Genomic DNA, 11,484 nt, shown 5'->3' on the forward strand with positions numbered 1-11,484 from the left:
ATCTGATACAAAGAAAGACACAACGAACTGAACAGCAGAGGAACAGTCCTTTGGCTCACCAATGGGTATATGATGCCTTTCTCACCTAAAAACATTTTGCCTCTACACAATCTGTATCCCTCTACTCCCTGCCTATTCATATATCTGTCAAGATGCATCTTAAACATCTGATTGCAACAACAAATCTGCATTCCTACCTACTTCAGTAACATTTCACCCTCTTACTTAATAAGAATCTATCTACCTCTGTCTTAAAAATATTTTACCATCTTTTCAGGAAGAGAGTTCCAAACACTCATGACCCCCAGAGAGAACATTTTTTCACCCTCATCTCTATTTTAAATGAAATAACTATCATTTTTTCAAAAACAATACCCTTAGTTCGAGATTCTCCTTCCAGATGAAATATCTTCTCCACAACTTCGCTATCAAGACCCCTAGGCATTGTATATTTATTTTAGATTCCCTATAGTGTGGAAACAGGCCTCTCAGCCCAACCAGTCCACACTGACCCTCCGAAGAGGAACCCACCCAGACCCATTTCCCTCTGACTAACGCACCTAACACTATGGGCAATTTAGCATGGCCAATTCACCTGACCTGCACATCTTTGGACTGTGGGAGGAAACCGGAGCACCCGGAGCAGACACGGGGAGAATATGCAAACTCCACACAGCCAGTCAACCGAGGCTGGAATCGAACCTGGCACCCTGGTGCTGTGAGGCAGCAATGCTAACCACTGAGCCACCATGCCACCCCAAAAGGACATGGTGTTTCATTCAAGTCAAATATGTTTCATTCAAGTCACTATCACAAGAGGAATTAAGCCTAGCCTATCCAACCTTTCCTCATAAGACAAGCTTCCCCCATTAGTCTAGTAAATCTTCACCAAATTACTTCCAACACGTACACACTTTCTTAAATAAGGTGACCAATATAACACACAGTCCTCCAAGGACACTGCCACTGTAACCGAAGTATAAGCCCCCTACATTTGTATTCAATTTCCTTCACAATAAACCATAACATTCCATTCATCTTTCTAATGACTTGTCGTACATGCATACTAACTGTTTGTGATTCATACACAAACATATTCAGGTCCCTCCCAGTTTAGAGCTCTGTAATCTCTCACCATTTAGAAAATACAGCTTTTTTTACATTCTTCTTGCCAAAATGAACAATTTCATATTTTCCACATTATACTCCACTTGCTACATCTTTGCCCGCTTATTTAACCTATCCATATCTGTTTGAAGCCTCTTTGTGTCCTTTCAATGATTTACTTTCTACCTATTTTTGTATCATCAGCAAAATGGATAACCAAATCTTCTATCACTTTATCTAAATTAGTTGTGTAAATTAAAAACAATTGAGGTCCCAGCATTAACTCCTGCATCACATCACTTGCCAAGCTGAACATTTCTGGCTACAGGCTATTTCTTGTAAGCCAGACAATTTTCTATCCATGCCAATGTGCTACACCCTTACCCCCATTAGCTTTTATGTTCTTAAATAATCTTTGATAGTGCACCTTATCAAAATCTTTCTGGAAATTTACATAAATAATTTCCCCTTTATCCTGTACTTCACCAAAAGAGCTCCAAAAAGTTGGGCAAATATGATTACTGTTTCACAAATCTATGTTTATCCTGACTAGATTCTCTAGAATTTAAAAGGTTAAGGGGTCTGCATCTAGGTTTGCTCGCTAAGCTGGAAGGTTCATTTTCAGATGTTTCGATACCATACCAGGTAACATCTTCAGTGAGCCTCCAGATGAAGCACTGGTGGTGTAGCCCACTTTCTATTTATATGTTTGGGTTTTCTCGGGTTGGTGATGTCATTTTCTGTGGTGATGTCATTTCCTATGGTAATGTCATTTCCTGTTCTTTTTCTCAGGGGGTGGTAAATGAGATCCAAGTCAATATGTTTGTTGATAGAATTCCAGTTAGAATGCCATGCTTTTAGGAATTCTCGTGTGGTCTCTGTTTGGCTTTTCCTTGGATGGCTGTGTTGTCCCAGTCGAAGTGGTGTCCTTCCTTATCCATATGTAAAGATACTAGTGAGAGTGGGTCTTTTGACAAGAACTTCAACTAGCCACAAAAAGACATGACCTATTCTCACTGGTATCCTTACATATGGATGAGGAAGGACACCATTTCGACTGGGGCAACACATCCATCCTAGGACAAGCTAAACAGAGACACACACGAGAATTCCGAGAAGCATGGCATTCCAATCAGAACTCTATCAACAAACACATTGACTTGGATCCCATTTACCGCCTTCTGAGAAAAAGGACAGGAAATAACATTACCACAGGAAATTACATCGCCAACCCAAGTGTCGGAGAAATTTGCCCAATAGGTTAGAGATCACAAAACACAGCTCAAAGTGAAATTGACAATGTATTGCAAGCGATATCGCTGGAAGAGAAACTGACTAGGCTGACACAGAACTGACACTCTGTACAGGTAGATCAGACTTTCTCTTCCCAGAGCTGAGGATGAGGCCAGTTTTATAATAATGCTGCACAATAAGGCTGATTAAGAAATGGGAAACTACAACATATCTGGAAATGGAGTAATTTAGTTACAAGGATGCTAATTGGAAAACAGTTATCGGATGAATGCCCTGTTCCTTCACACAATGCAACATCTTGACAGTATCGATGGCTCCATTCCTCTTCACAGGTAGGTGTTAATGTCTTTTCTGAAGTGGTGAGGTGCTTCCATTGTCCTGTTCCTGGAGCATGTCCTTACTGGTGCCTCTCTGTCTGTCCTGCTCTTTGTGTGGCTTTGGTATTACTGGGTTGTGAAACTGCCCTTGGGTCTTTGAGATATCTATGGTGCTCTGTCATGCTCATGGGACCTTAAAGTGTATTCCCTTGTCTGCATGCTGTCTGATTCAGTTTGTGAACTGCTTGGGAATTCTGGATGTTTTGATACAGTTTGGCCAGTTTTGCTTTTGATGTGCCTATTACAGGTTAGCAAGTCTTTTCCCACACCAAGGAAACCCAAACATATAAATAGAAAGCGGGTTACACCACCAGTGCTTCATCCAGAGGCTCACTGAAGATGTTACCTAGTATGGTGATAAAACATCTGAAAACGAACCTTCCCACTCAGTAAGCAAACCTACATCCAGAACCACAACCTGAGCTACAAATCTTCTCAAAACTTGCTAAGGTTAAGGGGTGATTTCATCATAGTCTTAAAGATATCAAAAGGAAAAGACAGGGTAGATAAACTATTCCACTGGTTGAGGTTTCTAGAATTAGGAGCATAGTCTGAGAATTAGGGCTGGACTATTCAGTAGAAATGTCAGGGAGCATTTCTACACACACAAGCCTGAAGATATTTGGAACTCTCTTCCACAAATGCCAATGGGTGCTGAATCAGTTAATTTTACCCCTGAGTTAGATAAACTTCTGTTCAGCAAAGGTTTTAAGGGATATGGGCCAAAGATAGGTATATGGAGTTAGGCCACAAATCAGCCATGATCTCATTGGATGGTGCAACAGTCTCAAGAGGCTGAATGGCTTACTCCTGTTTCTATGTTCAACCAACCCCCTAAACAGTTATTTTAAGATGCTAAGATGAGGTCTAATAGGACAATGGCAATTGTTAGCCCATAGCTCCAAAGATTTATGCAGTATCACTGCTCCATTAATTGTGATTTTCCTGAGTTCCTCCCTGAGTTTCCTGATTTACTGCTTCTAGAGTGTTACTTGTGTCCTCTATCATGAAGGTTGAGGTAGATACCTTTTCAAATCATCTGCCATTCCTTACTTTCCATTATTAATTCCCCAGTCTCACTTTCTGTAGGACCAATGTTCACTTTGTTAATTCTTCTTAGTTAAATAATTACACAAACTCGTATCATCTGTTTTTGTATTTCTGGCTAGTTTTCACCTTCCGCATTAGTTTTTGACCATTCTTTGCTGTTTTCTAAATTCTGAACAATCTTCTGATCTACATGTCTTTCCACAATTAAATGCATTTTCTTTTAGTTTGATACATTTTTAATATGTCCAGCTATCCATTGATAGTGAATCTATCTCTTGGAGCTTTTTTAACTTGTTCGAATGGATCTGTTCCGTGCATTTGAAATGTACTTTTAAATGTTTTCCATTGCATTTCTATCAACCTATCTTTTAACCTAAGTTGCTAATTCACTTTTGCCAGCTCTGCTTTCATACCCTCATAATTGGCAGCTTCCAGTCATTCTGAAATGCACTGTACCCTTTAAGACTTAGATTCTAATCCATGCCATCCTCTCGCCAGGTCTTTTTATTAGCCATCAGATTGTACTAGTTCATTTCTATTTGCGATTTTAATTCAACTTTTTTTTTTCAAATCTTATAGATCATTCAGTTTTATCCATTGTAAATTCTAATCTACTGGTTGACTCTTAGATTCATAATTTGTATCCTTCCCTTTCTAGTTATCATTTACAAATTTGATACCTCTTTGGTCTTGACTCTATTCTTTGATTTATTGTATTTTCTCAAATTTGATCCCTTTTCCCCATTAATTAACTTAAAGTCCTCTCCACTTTTCTTGTTTTGCAGTCAGCAAGATTGCTGACCCCAGTATGGTTCCGGTGGAGACTGTCCTATCAGTGAAATCCTACGTTCCCCAGTACTGGTACCAATGCCCTATGAAGCATTTTTCACCGTCTGTAGCTCATAAACACTGAGCCAAAGTTGCTCAAACTCCAAACACTTGTCCCAGACATGTTTGCTCTGCACCAAACCGCCATCCAGGAACTCCGATTTGATGCAATTGTGATATGTCACCAGTCCTTCCACTCTTAAAGTTTTCCAATTATTCTTTAATTATTTTATTCATTTCTACATTTAGTTGTATTTTGATATATTTTATTAACCTTAAATCAGTTGCTGTACTCAACTGAACGTTAGGATTAGAATAAAACTTAGTGACTTAATAGATACTCACCAACCAATCAACTTCTTCTCCTGTAGCAGAGTAAGAATCAATTCCTAAGTGTAAGTGAAAACTACTTACCATTGCTAGACATGGTTGTGCCCTGAAATGCTCCACAGTAGGGCAAATAAGCAGCCAGAATAAAGATTGGGATGAGGGTCTTCACATTAGCAGGTGTTTTGTGAATAATGATCTATTTGTGTTTTAAAATGCATTCATGAAGGAAAGTGATTCATTCATGTCAATAACAATGCACTGCATGCTGCGTCTTTAATTACGAAATGGGCTATTCATTTGTCCTTCACTCGAGAATAACTCATAGAATAAAGGCAATAAAATGCTAAAATGCCCACAGTGTTAGGTGTGTTAGTCATGGGTAAATATAGGGTAGGGGAATGGGTTTGGGTGGGTTTCTCTTTGGAGGGGCGGTGTGAACTTGTTGGGCCGAAGGGCCTGTTTCCACACTGTACAGCATCTAATCTAAAATAATGTACTGCCTCTATCTTTCCAAATTGCAATGATAGTTGTTTCTCTGTTTCCTTTAACAGCACAAAGGGAGAGAAGAATGGGTGCCAGTGCAAAGACCCAATGAAGTCAGCCTTTTGCAGCCTGGTCAGTGGAAAATACTAACTCTCTGCTGTCAGGCCTCTCATCTGCAACTATACAACATCCAAAATTCATGTGGGTCAGCACATCAGTTGATATTAAACTAAAAACCACACTCTGGCTCGTTACTGTAACCTAACCTATCTAACCTATCACCTTTACCCTCACCTCCATCCACCTATTGCACTCTCAGCTATCTTCTCCCCAGCCCCACCCCCCTCCCATTTATCTTTCCACCCCCGAGGCTCCCAGCCTCATTCCTGATAAAGGGCTCTGGCCTGAAATATCGATTTTCCTGCTCCTCGGATGCTGCCTGACCTGCTGTGCTTTTCTAGCAACACTCTCTCAAGTCAAATCTGCTTTGGCAATGCTCCTGTGAAGTGGTGAATTTTGCAAAGTTAAACCTATTACATAAAAGGATATTGTTGATGCGATCTTACCAATCCTCTTTTTGGCCCAAGTTATGTTTGTTGCACTTAGTGGGCGGCACGGTGGCACGGTGGTTAGCACTGCTGCCTCACAGCGCTAGAGACCCGGGTTCACTTCCCGCCTCAGGCGACTGACTGTGTGGAGTTTGCACGTTCTCCCCGTGTCTGCGTGGGTTTCCTCCGGGTGCTCCGGTTTCCTCCCACAGTCCAAAGATGTGCAGGTCAGGTGAATTGGCCATGCTAAATTGCCCGTAGTGTTAGGTATGGATGGGTTGCGCTTCGGCGGGGCAGTGTGGACTTGTTGGGCCGAAGGGCCTGTTTCCACACTGTAAGTAATCTAATCTAATCTTCTCTGCCCAATCTTAACTGTTCCTCCTTTCATCAATTCTGACAATATGGTTTTGCACAGCTTTCATTCTGTAAGTTGATGGACAGCACTGATTAGATTTCCACCATTGTATTGATGTACCTTGTTACAGTAATCTCCACCTCCTGAAGAGAGTTTTTGCTGAACAGCAGCCCAACAGCCCATAAAACCACACTCCTGCTTGCTACTCTAAGTAAATAGACAAGGTCTTTTCCCTTTGGATGGGGGAGTCCAGAACTAGAGAGCATAGGTTTAAGGTGAGAGGGGAAATATATAAATGAGACTTAAGGGGCAACGTTTCAAGCAAAGGGGGTGCGTGTGTGGAATGAGCTGCCAGAGGAAGTGGTGGAGGCTGGTACAATTGCAACATCTAAAAGACATCTGGATGGGTGTATGAATAGGAGGGGCTTGGAGGGGTATGGGCCGGGTGCTGGCAGATGGGACTAGATTGGGATAGGATATCTGGTCAGCATGGACGAGTTGGACCAAAGGGTCTGTTTCCATGCTGTACAGCTCTATGACTCTTATAGGGAGACTAACAGTACAAGGGGTTCCATCATTTGTTGGTGTATTCATTGCAGTGCCTTCTAAGATTACGTACCTAGACATGAGCAAGCATTCTGTTTGTAACAGTTGCTTTTGGTTGATAAACTCTTGTCCGTCTGGGAAAGCAGGAACCAAATGGAAAATCATTATCTAAGCATTCACTGCCTGTAAATAGATATTGTTGTTGGTCCTATCATTCGTCCACAACCAAGCTCCCCCTGTGCCAGTGTTAGCTGACAGATATCCAGCAATCAACAAAGCAAAACCATTCTGGAAGAGGGAAATGAGCAAAGCATGACCCATAGGTCTGGAGCACTACGTATTTGGTACATTGATCCCCAGCAATGCACAGTCCTCTGTGTGACAAGGTGATCATTGGATCTCAGCTATGGCTCAGTGGGCAGCGCTTTCTTCTTTGTGTCAGAAGATTCCAGTTCGAGTCTCATTTCAAAGCGTAAGCACAAAAATCAATGCCAGCACTCTAGTGCAGTACTGATGGTGTACTACACAGTTGGAGATGCTGTCTTTAAATGAGATGTTAAACTGACGCCCAGCCTGTCTGCTCATTTAGTTGTAAAAGATCTTGTGACATTGCTTTGAAGATGAGCAGGGCATTATTCCGGTAACCACCCATCAGTCAACATCACAAAGACAGATTGCCTGGTTGTTATCACGTTGGTGTTTAAAGGAGTGCACTATGCCCAAACTAGTTATCATATTTCCTGCAATACAGCAGTGACAATATCTTTTTACCGATGGAGCACAGTGACTGCTGACAGCAGCACTTCTGAAACACAACAGGCCTTGAGGTTCAACCACACAAATTATGAGGGGCCTGGGTTTAATTCATTTTGTTCTGGAGCTCGGAGTAGGTACAAGCACAGATAAGGAAAGTGAAGGATTACTAGATTTCCGATTTCCAATAGCTGTGGACAGGATCAGGGTCAGCAATGGTGTCCTCAGATTTATCATCAATAACCTCCTTGATGAACAGCCATTCAAGCTAGGCATTGCAGGTTGACTGTATCCCACCAAGGTTTTGATGACTTCAGAATGGAGGTAGGTGGGGAAAATCAATGCTTAGAACAAAAAGGGCAAATCAAAGTAGCAAGACGTACTGCACCAAATAAATCAATATTGATAACTGTGGGAAACATATGGATTCACTTTCAAAATGATACTGTACTCATCAATCATTGAAATGTTAGGTGTTTTATTTTATGGAAGAGCTACATTATGAAACAGACTTTCCTCAGTTAGGGGGTTTATCTGTTGTGGGATTAGGACAGAACTTCCTTTCATTTAATAGAAAGGTGCATTAAAGCTTGAGCTACTCAAAAAAATCCCTCTGAAGGAATCACAAAATTAACAAATATAATTGTGCACTTAAAGTACCATTCAGAATTTGGAGTTTTGTCAAATGAAATGTAAAGGTTTGTAAGTACACCAGTGTGCTCATATAATCAGAGCACATAAATCACATCGCTGGTGAAAGTGTGTGTATGTGTGTGCTTTCGAGTGCATATTTGAAGTTGAGAGTCTGGGTAAATGTTTCCGTGTGAAGTTAGATATGTGCATGTCTTCTTATATGTAAACATTTATATGTTATATATATATATATGCAAACATGTGTAAGTGACTGCATGTTTTCTATGTATCGGAATTATGCATGTTTGAGCACCTTTGTAAGCATGAGTAAGATTCTATGGACAGAATCTTATATCAGGGAGAGTGATGACAGCAAGTCAGGAAGATGTTGCAGATTGCAGTGAGAGTGGTAGAGCATGAGCCTTGGTGGGAGGTGGGTACAGTTACAGAGTGGGTGTGAGATATCAGATGATGGGATTTACACCGGTGGAATGGAGAAGGACATTAATCTTCTTCCTGCACTGCTGGGCAATCCTCCAGATGGTTGAGACTGCACTGACCTTGGTGGCATTCTTAGACCAGACTGGCATGGTTTGCTCTTGTGGCATCCACTGTAGGTCCTGGTAAAACATTGCTGCACTGCCCTGTCCATCAGGACTGCTAGGTCCCTGCCTGCAAAGCGGGTGCCAAGTTTCCCTTGTTTGTTATGTCTGGGGCATCTTTCAGAAGCTGTGCAGTGCGGCTCCAGGCTGACAAGGCTCGTCTGGATGTACGTTAGAGTCTTAAAGTTGGCATGGGCAAAGGGTTGCCAGTCTCTCAGCATGTGAGTGGTGACTTGTTCCGGGAACAGCACCTGGCAAGATGGGGCAAGAAGCAGACTCAACCTATACTGTGGAGATGGGGTAGGTAGTTAATGAGGTGCACTTCGTAAAATACAGTGAGAAATCTTGCTGGGTCTCACAGTGAGAATCCCTCCAAAAATCTAAATGCAACACACAGCCAAATAAACCATATGGTTCAGCACACTGATTGTTTATGTTAGTGTGAAAGATGTCGATATTTTCTTTCATATGAGTATGTTATATGACGTGTCTACTTGTATCTGTGCATATGTGTTAAATACACATGATGGTAAGATGAGTGAATGTGGCTGTATTCATTGGGTGGACAAAGGATAATAAGATCACAACTTTTTATTTTCTGTATTCTTAATTGTGGTTTGAAATAGGAAAAGGATTGTTTAAAAACCAAAGATTTTGGAAAGGATTGCTGACCTTTTGTAAATGCTATTTAAACAACTGTTTCTTCAAACAGTGGGGAAGTCTGCAGATGGACTAGAGCCAAGGAATGTGTACAAAAGAGGATTCTGCTGGCAATACGTAGCTGATTGGTTTGTGGAATCGTGACCCACTGTTGATGACAAAGGTTTTCTGCCTGCCAGTAACAATACACTTGGTTCAAGGTAGCTGAACAGCTTGTGGGTGTGAGTATTTGGATCACAAGTCATCTAACCTCCAGAGAGGAAGGTGCTGTTCTTTCCTCTGCAATACCAACACCTGAAGTCTGAAGTTAGCCAGTTTATTTCCCTCAACAGTTGCTTTAGACCAATAAGTCAGAGGTATTAGAAGTGCAAACCAGTCAGTCTTTGCCTCCTGCACAGAAATGGAAGTACTTGGAGAAGGAAATTTGAGGACAAGTTAAAAGGGTCATCTCAGCAAACCCTGTGGATAGGGGCCATAAGACCATAAGACATAGGAGCACAAATTAGGCCATTCAGCCCATTGAGTCTGCTCCACATTTCATTCATGGTTGCTAATTTTCTCAACTCCATTCTCCTGTTTTCTATCCGTAACCCTTGATCCCCTTGACAATCAAGAATCTATCTGTCTCAGTCTTAAATATACTCAATGAGCATTGAACTGCATTCCCAGACTTTCCTTCCATTCATGACATCCATTTTTTTTGTGTCTGTCTGTGTATGTGTATGTAAGGGGAGTTTTCTAAGGTGGTTGGAATTTTAGCCAGTAGAGCTACATATCAACAATTCATAAATGTTTCCCTGTAGTTAGAATCTAGTTATTCGTACTGAACAGTAATTCTTGTGGGCGGCACGGTGGCACAGTGGTTAGCACTGCTGCCTCGCAGCGCCAGAGACCCGGGTTCAATTCCCGCCTCAGGCGACTGACTGTGTGGAGTTTGCACGTTCTCCCCGTGTCTGCGTGGGTTTCCTCCGGGTGCTCCGGTTTCCTCCCACAGTCCAAAGATGTGCAGGTCAGGTGAATTGGCCATGCTAAATTGCCCGTAGTGTTAGGTAAGGGGTAAATGTAGGGGTATGGGTGGGTTGCGCTTCGGCGGGGCGGTGTGGACTTGTTGGGCCGAAGGGCCTGTTTCCACACTGTAAGTAATCTAAATCTAATCTAATCTAATCTTGTCAAGTGCACAAATCTGCTCCACGTTTTCTGTCAACCTTGGTCTGAAGGGCAGGTACTTTATGTACTTTTATAAAATTGTTAATTATTTAATGACTGGGAATAGAAACTCTCAATTATCAGTGCAATACCCCAGTGAGGTGTAACAATAACATTAAATCATATTAAACCACAATACACCAGCAAGATAGTTTTATTTAGTCAGGGTGAATATTCTTCTCTGAATCATCTTCATGTCTCTTTTGAAGCTTTTCCATCCCTGGGTACAACTGATAAGCAGATAACTAACTCAGCTACTGTTGATTCACACCCCCAACAATCCACATGGAGGGTAAACAAAGTCAGATTGGACTCAGAAGTTAACTCTGTTTTGCTCTCCCCAGATGCTGCCAGATCTGCTGAGTTTGTGGTTTTGTTTGTTTCAGATCTCCAGCATCTGCAGTTCTTTGTTTTATTAAATCAGCGGAGATAACCATTTCTCAAATATTGGCTTAGCCCCTGCTCAACAATTGACAGGAAACCCAATGACAAAGGTGAAGCTAGATGTAAGTTCTTTTGAATGTTGCTCATTCATTTCACTTCAGAGCTGATGTAGTACATAACAAGAGAAATAGCAATACTTACACATGTTTTTAGCCTCTAGTTTGGGACGATAAACATTTATGTTTTCTACAGGCATCCGTTACACAAAGCAAATCAGCCAAATATGGTCACTTGCTTTTGAGCTGAAATTGCATTTCGTTACTGATGGAAGAGGAAGGTTAGATAACTAGTGAGATAATTTCCCCTAA

General features: G+C 41.5%; 1 protein-coding gene across 5 annotated transcripts in view; it reads right to left on the minus strand.

The window, feature by feature from the left end:
- The window catches only part of hivep3b (HIVEP zinc finger 3b), a 399,719-nt gene that overhangs the window by 183,055 nt on the left and 205,180 nt on the right, over nucleotides 1-11,484 (minus strand). The window lies entirely within an intron of this gene.

The sequence above is a fragment of the Chiloscyllium plagiosum genome, unplaced genomic scaffold (genome assembly GCF_037043375.1).
Source record: "Chiloscyllium plagiosum isolate Xiang-an unplaced genomic scaffold, Cpla_swu_hap1 HiC_scaffold_30, whole genome shotgun sequence".
In the NCBI taxonomy this organism is placed as follows: domain Eukaryota; kingdom Metazoa; phylum Chordata; class Chondrichthyes; order Orectolobiformes; family Hemiscylliidae; genus Chiloscyllium; species Chiloscyllium plagiosum.